The following is a 12,576-nucleotide window of genomic DNA, read 5'->3' on the forward strand; positions in this document are numbered from 1 at the left end:
TGCTCTTGTTCCAGCTCTGACGGTGTTTTCTTCCCCAGGAGGGGACAAAATCCACGTGGCTGGTGGCCTCCACCCTCAGCTTCTGCACACAGCTTTTCCACCCACCACTTCTCACAACCCAGGTTCTCCATTATGTTGCTTTATTTTTGCCTCTCAGATGTGTCTGGGAAAGGGTGAAGTCCCTGGCTGGGAATGTGACCGCAGGCTGAACTCAGAGGGCAGTTCAATCACAGAGGAAAGAAGTTAGTTTGCCAATGACCAGGTTGCTAGGTGAGAGCGAGTGTCTGCTAAATAGATTTATGTCAAATATTGACTGTGACATTAGTGATGTCATGTTCTGGGGCAGATGTTTCCTCTGGACATTTCTAGAATATACATGGGTAGGAAGTATGCGATGTGTGAAGAGGCCTTGGGAAATTGTTGGGCTGTAAACAGACTGTCGGGTCATTCGGCTCAGGTCTTGGCAGTGGTGTCCCCATTTGGAATCGTCCAGGATGACAATTTTTGTTTTCTTATCAACTCCCATTATTTTTTTCCATTTGACGGGGTAGGAGGGGGTGGTTCCCAAAGTCTGAGGGTTGTAGCATCTGGTCATTTTCACAATGATTCTTTTTGTTTGATTTTTCCCAGAGTAAACCCATCATTTGCCTGCTTCCTGAACGGGCTGCTCCCTCAGTATTCTTTGGCAGATGCTCAAGCCCAGAATGAAGTTGTCTTCCTACATGTTCCCCGTCTCACAGCCCGGCAGTCCCCAAACCTGGTGACAAGCTCCTCGATGGGCCTCCCACCTGGACCACTGGGTCTCGGCTCGCAGCCCCATCCCATGCAACTGGGTTCCACCCTCTGGCCCAGAGCATTTTTCTGACCTGTGGCCATTTCCCCCAGCACACAGTTGTTCTTCGGCACCATCCACAGAGCCTCCTGTGCTTGGGGGGACCTGGAGGCCCTCCATACACGGTGTCCACCAGCCCCAAACTCACCTGATTTTCTAACCCCAGGAGACTGGCAGTTTCCACCATCCCTCTAGGTCCACTTTCCAGCTCTGCTGTCTCTCCAGCCAGCCCCGGGAGGAGCTTCCCTGGTCTCCCCAGCATCAGGCCATCAACCTCCTGTGGCCCAGGGAAGCAGGTGAGTGTCTGCTGCAGGGACCCTGGCCAGCCGGCCTCCCGCCTGATGCCTGGCACTGCCCAGTGACCAGTGCCCACATGGTGTTCATTAACAGGAGCTGTGCCCAAGTGGGGTGCCCTGGGACGTTTCAGGACACCTGTGAGGCAACAGGAGCACCATCAGATTTTGTTTCCTGTTTCTCATTCAAGCAGACGAGGTATTTTTATGTCTTTTCTGATTTGTCCCAGCCTGAATCATACTGTGTCTCATACGCTCCTCTCCCACGCCCCACGCCACGTGGCTTGCGGGATCTCGGTTCCCCAAGCAGGGATCGAACCTAAGCCCTCGGCAGTGAAAGAGCGGAGTCCTAACCACTGGACCGCCGGGGGATTTCCTCATACGCTTTTCAGCTGAAGATAGCATCCTCGTACTTCTGTGCCTAGAGGTTCTGAGCGTTCCAGCTCGTGCTGATTTCTTCCGTGGCTGCCGTGCTCCCTTAGCAGAAGGGAGCCTGAGGGTCCGCAGGGTCCCCTGCAGGGAGCCATGGGCTTCCCCGCCCCTTGATTGTCCTTTTTTTTCCCCCTTTCTTTTTCAAGTTTAATTCCCTTGACTTTTCTTACATGATAATGCTGCGTGGTAGCCCCGTATCTGGAGTCTGGGTTCTCCTCCTGGGATCTCGAGTGGGTCTAAGACAGCAAATTCTGAGCAAAGTCTCCTTCCAGGGGTTAGCGGTGAGGACACCATAGCTTGGACAGGACATGGAAGGTGGCCTGGCAGATTGCCCAGGTGGCCGTGGCCAGCAGCAGCAGCTTGGGCAGGGGCACCAGGCAAGCTGCAGAGCCGTGGCAGAGGGGCCAGTGGGGCCTTGCTGGCCTTGTTCCCAGTGGCCTCCACACCGGGAGGTTGGAAGCTTGGCCAGGATGGGCCCTGTGGGTGACAGCAGCAATTTCCTTGGAGCACCTGACACCCATTGAGTAGCCTCCAGTGCCAGCCAGGGCTTTGAACTCGGCCCCTGGGTCTACTTCTGCAGGGGCATCACCTTCAGAACCTCAATCTCGTGGGACACCAGTGACCCCAGACTTCTCTGCGGGTACACTGGGTTGAACAGTGTCCCTTCAAAACTCGTGTCCACCCAGAACCTCAGAATGTGACCTTGTTTGGAAATAGGTCTTTACAGATATAATTAGTTAAGGGTCTCAAGATGAAATCGTCTTGGATTTGGGGTGGGCCCTAAATCCCATGACTGGTGTCCCTATCAGAAGAAGAGAGGACACAGGCACAGAGGACAAGGCCGTGTGAAGACAGAGGCAGATGCCGCCCTGAGCCAAGCAAGCCAGGCGTTGCCGGCCGCCGCTTCGAAGAGAGGCGTGAACAGATCCTCCCTTGGAAGGAACCAACCCTGACACCTTGATGTTAGACTCTGGCCTGCAGAATTGTAAGAGAATAAATTTCTGTTGTTTAATCCAGCAAGTTTGTGGTCATTTTTCCCAGCAGCTCGAGGACACGAATACAGTGGGTGAGCGGCAGAGACAGCCCCAAGGAGTTGGCCCTCGACTGAAGGGCCCAGTGGTGACAGGTGACCACCTGGTTCTCAGGTTTGCCCCACCGCTCCCAGCTCTCAGTCCTGCTCAGACTCCCTACGAAGGCCCTGCAGGCTCGGCAGCGCTGGGCTGGCCACGTCTGTTCTCAGAGAAGAAGCATCACACCCGTGCCTTCTCTCTCCCCAGATCCCAAGCCTCCGCGACCTCCCCTCCTGAGTGCCCCAGGCCTGGCTGTGATTGTCCCCTGTTCTCTAGTTACTCTCTCACCTGAGTCAGATGCTTCAGAGAAAGCCCAAGTTTTCTGGGTTTTTCAGTAATGTGATTGCTATGCTGATGTAGGTTGTGGGTGACCCTCTTGCCTGAAGGACAGCAATGGCTGCGGTGTGGTGTCTCTGCTGGTACAGTGCAAGCCCGCATGCCCCTGGGGCTTTCGTGCCTCTGGTGTCTGATTCAGGGCCATTCTCCAAGCTCCTCTCCTTCACCTTTTGATTCCAGTCCTGGACTGAGCCTTTTGGGTGTTTGCCTCCTGAATTCAGTCCCCTCTGTCTCACTGCCCCCCCTAAGCCCCCCGCTCCCCGTTCATTCCACCCCTCCCCATCTTGCACTGCCTCCAGCCGGCCCATCAGGTGTTGCCCGGGATCCTCCTGGGGAGAGGGTGGGCCACAGAGAAGAGCCTCCGAGGGCTTTCTCCTGCCGGGGGTTTCTCCTGTTGTGGCTGAGGACGCCGGGCAGCTCCTACCTCAGGACCAGACTCCCATCCTGGCTGGAACATCGAGCTGGGCCGGCTCGGAGCTCCAGGTGTGCCTCCTACCTGCCCAGCCGCAGAGCAGAGGCTGTGGCTCCCCATTCACCTTGTGTCCCAGGCCTTACGCCCCACAGCAGATGGCGAGAGGTGAGAAAAAGATGCCTTAAAAAGGGTCCACAGGACTTCCCCGGCAGTCCAGTGGTTAAGACTCCGAGCTTCCAGTGCAGGGGGTGAAGGTTCGATCCCTGGTCGGGGAACTAAGATCCCACATGCCAAGTGGTGTGGCCAAAAAAAAAAAAAAAAAAGAAAAAGGAGAGGGGTTCCACGGAGGCACCTGAGGCTGATCTATCTGGAGAGACCACGAGCACTGAGCTTTTCTTTTTTTCTTTTATAAATTTATTTATTTTATTTATTTATTTCTGGCTGTGTTGGGTCTTCGTTGCTGTGCGCGGGCTTTCTCTAGTTGTGGCGAGCAGGGGCTACTCTTCGTTGCGGTGTGCGGCTTCTCATTGCGGTGGCTTCTCTTGTTTCGGAGCTCGGGCTCTAGGCCCACGGGCTTCAGTAGTTGTGGCACGCGCGCCTCAGTAGTTGTGGCTCGCGGGCTTAGTTGCTCCGTGGCATGTGGGATCTTCCTGGATCAGGGATTGAACCCGTGTCCCCTGCATTGGCAGGCAGATTCTCAACCACTGCGCCACCAGGGAAGTCCCGCGAGTGCTGAGCTTTGTCTGCTGACATTGTCCCCGAGGAAGAGAAAGCAGCCCTGACAGCCAAGAGCAGGCCTGGCCCTCGCAGCTTGGTGTTCTCCTGTGGAATGTAAACAATCGCACAGACCATCGGCATCAGACCAGGTCACTGTGTAACTGATCATCAAGGCAGAATCCTTCCATCATCGTGTCTGAACCTGAACAGCAGCATCAAAATTGTCCAAGCTGCAAAATGACCAAGCTTCCCCGACCCTGTCCTGGCCACAGGACTGACTTCACCAATCACTGCTCTTACCTGCCCCAGGCTCTGCTCCCTGTAGACAAGGTTTACTGAGACACCTGGTCACAGAATCACCTGCCCTTCCTCAGAGCATCCAATCCAGAGCAAAGCCCACCTCCCCATACCTGTCACCCAGCACACACCCAGTGCCCTAAAGTCCCAGGCTCATTCTCCTTCTAGGTAACAAGCGATTCACCCACCCTGTTCCCCCGCAGGGATGCTCCTGTCCTTTGGCTGAAGAACATAAGACTATGAGAATGTTTAATGATTTAACATGGGGAATTGCACTAGTTTTGACATGGCTGAGTTTTAAGGAAGACTGAGTCCTTCCCCAAGGTTGGCAGAGGTCCTGTTCAGTCTTAGAAACAGGTAAACACGTTTTTCTCTTCAGTTGGTGCTACAGATGCTGTGAGTGGGGAAGGGATAATGGAGGAGCCCCAGCAGCAGCTTGGAGAAGGAAGCTGGCCTCCGGTGTCCCTGCTCGGGAATGCAGCCACCTCCCTTACTGCAAGGTGGGGGGAAGGTGGGGGGAGAACCAGGGAGGCCCAGGCACTGGGGGGGGGGCTGTCATGTAGTTATTTAACTTTTACAAATTACATTTCCCACAAAGCCTTAAGGGCCTACTAAGTTAAAAACAAACAAACAACAACAACAAAAACCCAGCACCTAATTTGAGAGACACAGAATGCTGCCCAGTCCTTCATGTGCGGGAGGAGGTGACTCCCCAAGGTCACACAGCTAGTGAAAGACAGAGGCTCATTGGGACCCCGTGCATGTGATTTCCCACCCAGCTCTTTCCAACACAACGTGTTCTCGCCTATGGAAAAGGCAGGGAAACACCAGGTCCCTATGGTAGCAGGACAGTATCCAGGGGTTGAAATTGGAGATTATAAAATCAACAAATATTGGTTGCCACTTGCCATTCAGAAGGTTTGGGAAATTGGAAGATGCACAAGGGAGACTGCAGGGGGTAACAGAACAAGGACAGAGTCAGGTATCAGAAGACCCATGCCCTCTCCCTGCTCTGCTGCTTGTTTGCTGTATGACTCTGAGTTTTGCTTTCTTATCTGCCTGGTGGAGATTATAATCTGTGCCCTGCCCACCTCACAAAGCCATCACGAAGAAGGAAAGACAATGATTGCAAAAGTGCCAAATCAGCATTAGTTAACTAATTAGTTAATTAGTTTTTTGCTGTCACTTGAGTTTTAAGACCTGGTGTCTGCCCTCAAGGAGTTCACAAACTATTTCTTGTAAGAACAATGAAAAAGACAGTATAGGCTCAGTGCCAGAGAAGTGGCATGAATAATATACGCTCCAACAGCTGTGCTCTGGGTCGGCTGGGTGATCTGGGGTGGTTTCCTTGAACTGTGTCTTAAAGAATGAGTGGAAACTGGATGGGAGGCAGGGGAGTAGTGGGGGGTAATTTCAGAAAGAGGATTCAGGGCCAAATATGAAGGATCCTGGATGCCAGGCTAAAGAATTTGGCGCTAGGGAGCCATTGAATGTTTCTGAGGAGTAGAGTGACAAGGGAGGTGTTCTTAGAGATGAGACTCTGGGGGTGGTTCAGAGGATGATCGAGGTGGGGAGAGGCTGGAGGGAAGCACAGCAAAGAAGAACTGAGGTTGTGGACTAAGGAGGATATTGTGGGTGGGAGGGTTGGTGGAGGAGGTGGCTTGTGCACCCCGGGTTGCAGATCTTTAGAGCCAGGAGCAATTCTCAGTTGACCAGCAGGGGGCGTGTGTGTAAAGGGGGTTTGAGCCTTCGAAGCAGAATTAGGTAAACTTGGCAAAGTTATGTTAATTAAAGTACTTTCCAGGAGCTGTTCAGTGAGAGTCTATAATTCATGGCTATGAAATAATGTTGTTTCCATGTAACAACTGTGTAGCGAGAAAGTCACTGGTTTGCTTCAGTTCCTGAATCTTGTACTCAGAATAAGAATGAAAATGAGTCTGCCGGAAAGCTGGACTGACAGGCAAACTCTTCTCACACACGGTCTGTCCCAGGCAGAAACTTCTCCTTAGCATGCGGAATTCCCTGTTTTTCCATTAAATCACCCAATATTGAAGGAGCATTAGCGATTTGATAGCACTGGGTGCTGGGGGCACAGCCCTGGGCAAAACAGGCAAGTCCTTGCTCTGCAGAGTTCAGTCTGAAGGGGAGAGAGATGAGAGAGGAACATTCCCAGAGGTGGGCGAGACCAGAGGGCAAGCTGCTCAAGTGGACCCTCGGAGGGGCCGTGAAGGGCCTGGAAAGAGCTGACTGTGACCGGGCAGAGGTTTTGGAGGGACGGAGGGCAGTGGATAAGAGAGGCTGGCTCTCTGTGTTGTGTCTGGACAGATCCTCAGGATTAGGGGAGCGATCTGATCTGCTTGGGGGATGGGAGGGCTGGCTGCTGGGCACAGGTGATTTCTTCTGGTCTGGAAGGAGCTTGATCCCCCAAGTGGGTCTTGGGGACATGTCTGTGCTGCTCGGGTCAGCACAGAAACTGTTGAGGTGGAGGCCCCTTGAAGATGTGTTCCAGAAAGAAGGACCATGAGCTTCAGAGGCTGAGGCTGGGGGCTGTCCGGTCACTTTCTTTCCCTAGTCCTGACCTTTCAGTTCTTCCTTCGATCGCGCGGAACACTGCCTGTCTCCTTCCTGTAACTCCACCACTATTTTCAGCCAGAGTTAGAGAGAGTTGGCTGCAACTGAAAGAATTTTAACCTGTAAAAGGTCACTCAGGTTACAGTGTGGCGAACAGATGAGAGAATGGTCATCCAGACGATAGATGATGGTGTCCTGGAGAAAAAAAGTGGTGTTTGGAAGTAGCGTCAACAGGATTTGGTGGGGGAGGATGGGTGAAGAAGGGGAGAGAGACCTCAAGAAGGATGCTCGGCTTTCTGGAAGGAGGTACCATTCATGCAGGGCTCAGGGGACGATGACGCCTTTAGTGTTAGGGATGTTGAGCTTGAGGAATCTTGGGGACACTCCTGTGGGGTGTCACGTTGGCACTTGAGGATCTGAAGTTGGGCTGTGCTATAGAATCGAGGGCCACTGGCGTGGAGCTGGGAAGGGATGCTCCAGGAGACTGCCTGAGGGCGGAGGCCACAAGGAACAAGAAGGGGCTGAGATGGAGCAGGCAGAGGGGAGTGAGGAGCTCGGCTCCGCATCTCATGGAAGCCAAGATGTAGGAAAGCGTGACGAGAGCTGCGTGGGGTCACAGGAGCTCAGCCCTGAAAGGGGCTCTGGGACATCACAACCGGGGGCTATGGTGGGCCTGGTGAGAGCAGGGTCGTGGTGTGGCAGGGAGATCCCAGAGGAAGTGGACCAGCCGTGGGGATAAGTCTTTCAAGTAGGGAGGTGAGGGAGAGGAGAGGAGAGAGAAGGAGGCTCTGAGGGGCTGTGCACCCAACTGAAGATTATAACTTTTAATAGACTTCATTCATTCATTCATTCTACTGGTATTTACTGGGCGCTCACTGTGTACCATAGCTGTTCGAGGTCCTGGGGACACTTTGCTAAACAAGATGGGTCAGTCCCTGTCATCATGGAGCATAAAATCCAGAGGGCGCTAGAGGAGAAATCATCGTCTTGAACAGTTTTATTGAGGTCTAATTTACACACCATAAACACACTCATTTTAAGTGTACGATTCAATGACCTTTAGCAGATTTACAGGGTTGTGCAGTGATTACCAGAATCCGATTTTACAGCATCTCCATTGGCCACACAAGATCTCTCATGCCCATTTGCAGTAACTCCCTATTCCTACTTCTAGCTTCCAGCAGCCACTGATCTACTTTCTGTTTCTATAGATTTGTCTTTTTTGGACATTTCATATAAATGGAATCCTACAGTATGTGGAGTTTTTCTTCTTCTTCTTTTTTTTTTTTGCAGCTAGCTTCTTTTACTTAGCATCACGTTTTTGAGATCCATGCATGTTGCAGTGGGTATCAGCATTTCATTTCTTTTTACTGCCTAATAGTATTCCATCATCTGGATAGATATACCACATTCTATGTACCCATTACCAAGTTGATGACATTTGAGTTGATTTTACTTTTTTAGCCATTGTGAGTAATGCTGCTGTGAGCATTTGTGTATAAGTCTTTAGGCGGACAAATGTTTTCATTTGTCTTGTATAGATATCTAAGAGTGCTAGGTCATAGGTAAATATATGTTTACTTTTTAAGAAACTGCCAAACTATTTTCCAAAGCAGCTGTACCATTTTATATTCCAACCAGCAGTGTGTGAGGGCTCCAATTTCTCCACATCCTTGCTAGCCCTTATTATTTGTCTTTTTAATTATAGCCATCCTTTGGATGTGACATGGTATCTCACATGATTTGCATTTCCCTAATGACTAATAATGTTGAGCATCTTTTCACGGGTTTATTGACCATTCCTATGTCTTCTTGGGAGAAACTGTTTTAAAGAGGTGAATTTTCCATTCCTCGTAGGAGATTGTGACTTTTATTCTTTGGTAGAAGATTCCGTTGACTCTTCCGTGAAGACTTTCCTGATGCTCTTGTCTACACCGGTCTCTCCTTTCTCTTAAATTTTAAAGCATAAGTCAGATCATATCTGAGACTTAACGCCCTCCAAGAAAACTTCCCCTGTAATTTAGAATAAACTCAAGCTCCAGCCTCATCTCCCCACCGCCCACTCTCCCTTCTGCCCTTGCTCCTTTTGCTGGAGCCACAGAGGCCTTTGAGGGTGCCACGCTCACCACTGCCTCAGGGCCTTTGCACTGGCGGTCCCCTCTACGTGGAATTCTCTTCCCCTTGATCTCTGCGGGGCCGGCTCCATCTCATCATTTGGGGCATCTTCTCAGAGAATCTTTCCTGATCATGCTTCCAGCCACAATGTCTTATCATCTTCTCTGGCTTTCTTCAAAGCATTGATCACTATCTGAAGTTATCTTAGGTATTTACCCGCTTTTTAACTTTCTCCCCCACAAAACCATCAACTCTGTGAGGGCACCACAACCTCTGCTTGGCCCGATCCAGAGTATGGCATGCACCTGATGGATGACAGTTGAATGACTGACTGAAGGAGTCTAAGGTGCCTGCTCATTTGTGATGGTCCTCGCCCTCACCTGTGTGGCTCCTGCTGCCCCAGGCTCATGGCCACGTACCCCCAGGCTGAGGTAAGGAAGAACTGGGCGGGCTGGCATTTGTCCTGCGTGGCTGGGGCCCTCAGTGGTCACTGTGTGAAGCACTTCCGGACAGCGTTAGAGCAGCAGACACTGGCGGCAGTGACAAGCCAGAGCAAGATCAAACAGTGTGTGAGGAACGGTTTAAAACTGGAAGAAATTTAGTCTCAAGAAGACAAGATTTAGGGGTGACACAAAATATTGAAGGGCCGGGAGTTCCCTGGTGGTCCAGTGGTTAGGACTCATGCTTTCACTGCAGTGGCCCGGGTTGAATCCCTGGTTAGGGAACTAAGATCCCGCAAGCCGTGCGGCATGGCCAAAAAAACAAAAAATAAAAAATAAAAAAAAATTGAGGGGCTGTTAGGTGAAGAGGAATAATATGTAGTCGGGGTGTTTCAGAAGGCAGACCCAGGAGCAGGGGGCAGAAGTGGGACGGTAGATGTTGGCTTGGTGTAAGGGGGCCCTTTCTTGGTAGCATTGCTTGGGTGCAGAATGGGTCATCTTATGAGCCTCGCGTCTCAGGGAGGGTACCACTCCCAGGGGTGTGGTAGAGGGCATCCATCACGGATAAGACTGGCACAGGTGGCTGGTAGGGCCTCTCTGCCTCTGAGCCTCTAGGAGTTCCCTGAGCTGAAGGCATGTGCTGTCCCAATGTTCAGAGGTGACCTAGAATTTTCATCTGGGGCTTAAGGGGAAGAGTCATTTCAGGGCATGGGGAGGAAAGAGAGCAGCTTGCCTGCGCCAGCCCAACACCACTGGCGGGGAGAGGACGGGCCAAGTTCTAGGGCCCTGCGAGCAAATTTTCTGTTCACTTGCTGATTTGTGGAGTATCCCTCTCCCCCTCTGCCCCAGGGGATCTGCCCCACAAGGACAGGGACTTGCCATCTCATTCACCACAGCACCCAGAACAGTGGCCAGTGGATAGTAGGTGCTCAATAAATCTCTGATTTCAAAGCCTGACTCTGGAATCTGAGTCCCGGGAGAACCCTTGTCCACTGACTGTCTGTGTGGGTCTGCTCCATCACGTCTCTGAGTCTGTTTCCTTGTCTCCAAAGTGTGCATGATGACATGAGGGTGATTGCCATCCTTACCTGCCAGCTGGGAAGAGGCAGTGGCCGAGCTTGTGCACCTGGGTCTGGGCTGCCCTGGTTGCTGTCCTGCTATTTTTATTTTTATTTATTCTTATTTTTAAAATATATTAACTTTATTTATTTGGCCGCACCATGCAGCATGCGGGATCTTAGTTCCCCGACCAGGGATCGAACCCATGCCCCCTGCATTGGGGAGCGTGGAGTCTTAACCGCTGGACCGCCGGGGAAGTCCTGCTGTCCTGCTATTTTTAGCAGCAGTGATCACAAAGCTCTGTTGTGGGTCCCCCTTCTCTATTCCCACTGTCCCCTGGGCAGCAGTCTCCAGGTCCCAACAGCTGGCTTGCGGAGGAGAGCAGCCCAGCTGGGGAGTGGGAACGTGTGCGAGTGCCAGGGGAGGGGGAACTGGCAGAGCCCTGGGCTGGGTGAGGGCTGAGTCACAGCCATAAAAACTGGGCTGGGGGGGGTGTCATGGTTACATTACACTCACTTCCTGCCGGGAGGGTGCTGTGTCCCATGCCTCCAGGCGAGTGAGCCCAAACAGAAAGGCTTTGAGAAAGCAAGGAAACAGGAGGACAAATGGAAAATTTCAGTGAACTGGCCGCCCAGGAATCCCTTCAGCTTGGAAGCGTTCTTGGAGCCTCAGCTCCCATACCTGGAAAGACCTGTCATTTGGCCTGGAGCAAGTTTCCTACTTACAGATACGGTGGAACCTGCAGGCATCCCGCTTCCCAGCCATTCATGCCCCATGCCCGCCTCAAGATCACAGCTCCTGCTGTTCCCACAACCTGGCATCCTCCCCTCCCCTCCCCCACCTGCTGAAATCCTGCCCGTTCCTGAGGCCCAGTTAAACGACCACGTCCTTGAGTCTTTAAACCATCTTCTGACCCAGCACCTGCCACTCTTCTCTGCCTGCCCTTGACTTTTCAGTTCCACACAAGTGAACTCACTCTCACCTCTCACCTCTCTCTCCTCCCACTAAATCATCCTCACTTTTCCCCCCAGCTTGGGTATGGTTCTGGTGGCCTCAAACATTTTCATGTAACTCCACACATATTTATCCAAATTTCTCGTAGGTGCTTTTTCTGATCTCACAGTTCTATGACACAAAAGCCTGTAAATACAAAGCTGAAAAAAAAATCACCATTCCTTGGTATTTACCTAAATGAGAACTTCTGTCCACACAAAAACCTGCTCAAGAAGGTTTATAGCAGTCCTATGCATAATTGCCCAAACTTGGAAGCCACAAAGATGTCCTTCAGTGGCTGAATGCATAAATAAACTGTGGTACATTCTGGCAATGGAATATTATCAGAGACAAAAAGAAATGAGCTATCAAGCCACAATAAGATGTGGAGGAAACTTATATGCATATTGCTAAGTAGAGAAACCACTCCGAAAATGTAACAGACTGTATGACTCCAGCTCTACGACATTCTGGAAAAGGCAAAACTATGGAGACAGTAAAAGGATCAGTGGTTGCCAGGGGTTGGGGTGGGGAGAGGGATGAATAGGTGGAGCACAGGGGGATTTTAGGGCAATGGAACTATTCTGTAGGATACAATAAGGATGGACACACGTCATTATGCATTGGTCAAAATCCAAAGAATGTGCAGCGCAAAACATGAAGCCTAATGCAAACTCTGAACTTTAGTTAATAATAGTGTATTAATATTGGTTCCTCAATTATAATAAATTCACCACACTAATATGGACGTAAATAATAGGGGAAACTATTGTTGGGGGGGGATGTGGGTAGGTGGGAACTCTGTACTTTCTCATCAATTTTTCCGTAAACTGAGGGCACATTAGCAGGTGAGCGGGGGACAGCAGAGCAAGGAAGTGGGAGAGGGCGCGGAGACCACAGAGCAAGTGCCTGGAAACAGTGCCCGACATCGGGCCAGGCTCCAAGGCCAGTGCTCAGGGAGGCCCCCAGGCCAGGGGACACTGACGAGTGACATGGCCTCTGCTCTCTC

Source organism: Eubalaena glacialis, chromosome 11 (assembly GCF_028564815.1).
Source record: "Eubalaena glacialis isolate mEubGla1 chromosome 11, mEubGla1.1.hap2.+ XY, whole genome shotgun sequence".
Classification (NCBI taxonomy): Eukaryota; Metazoa; Chordata; class Mammalia; order Artiodactyla; family Balaenidae; genus Eubalaena; species Eubalaena glacialis.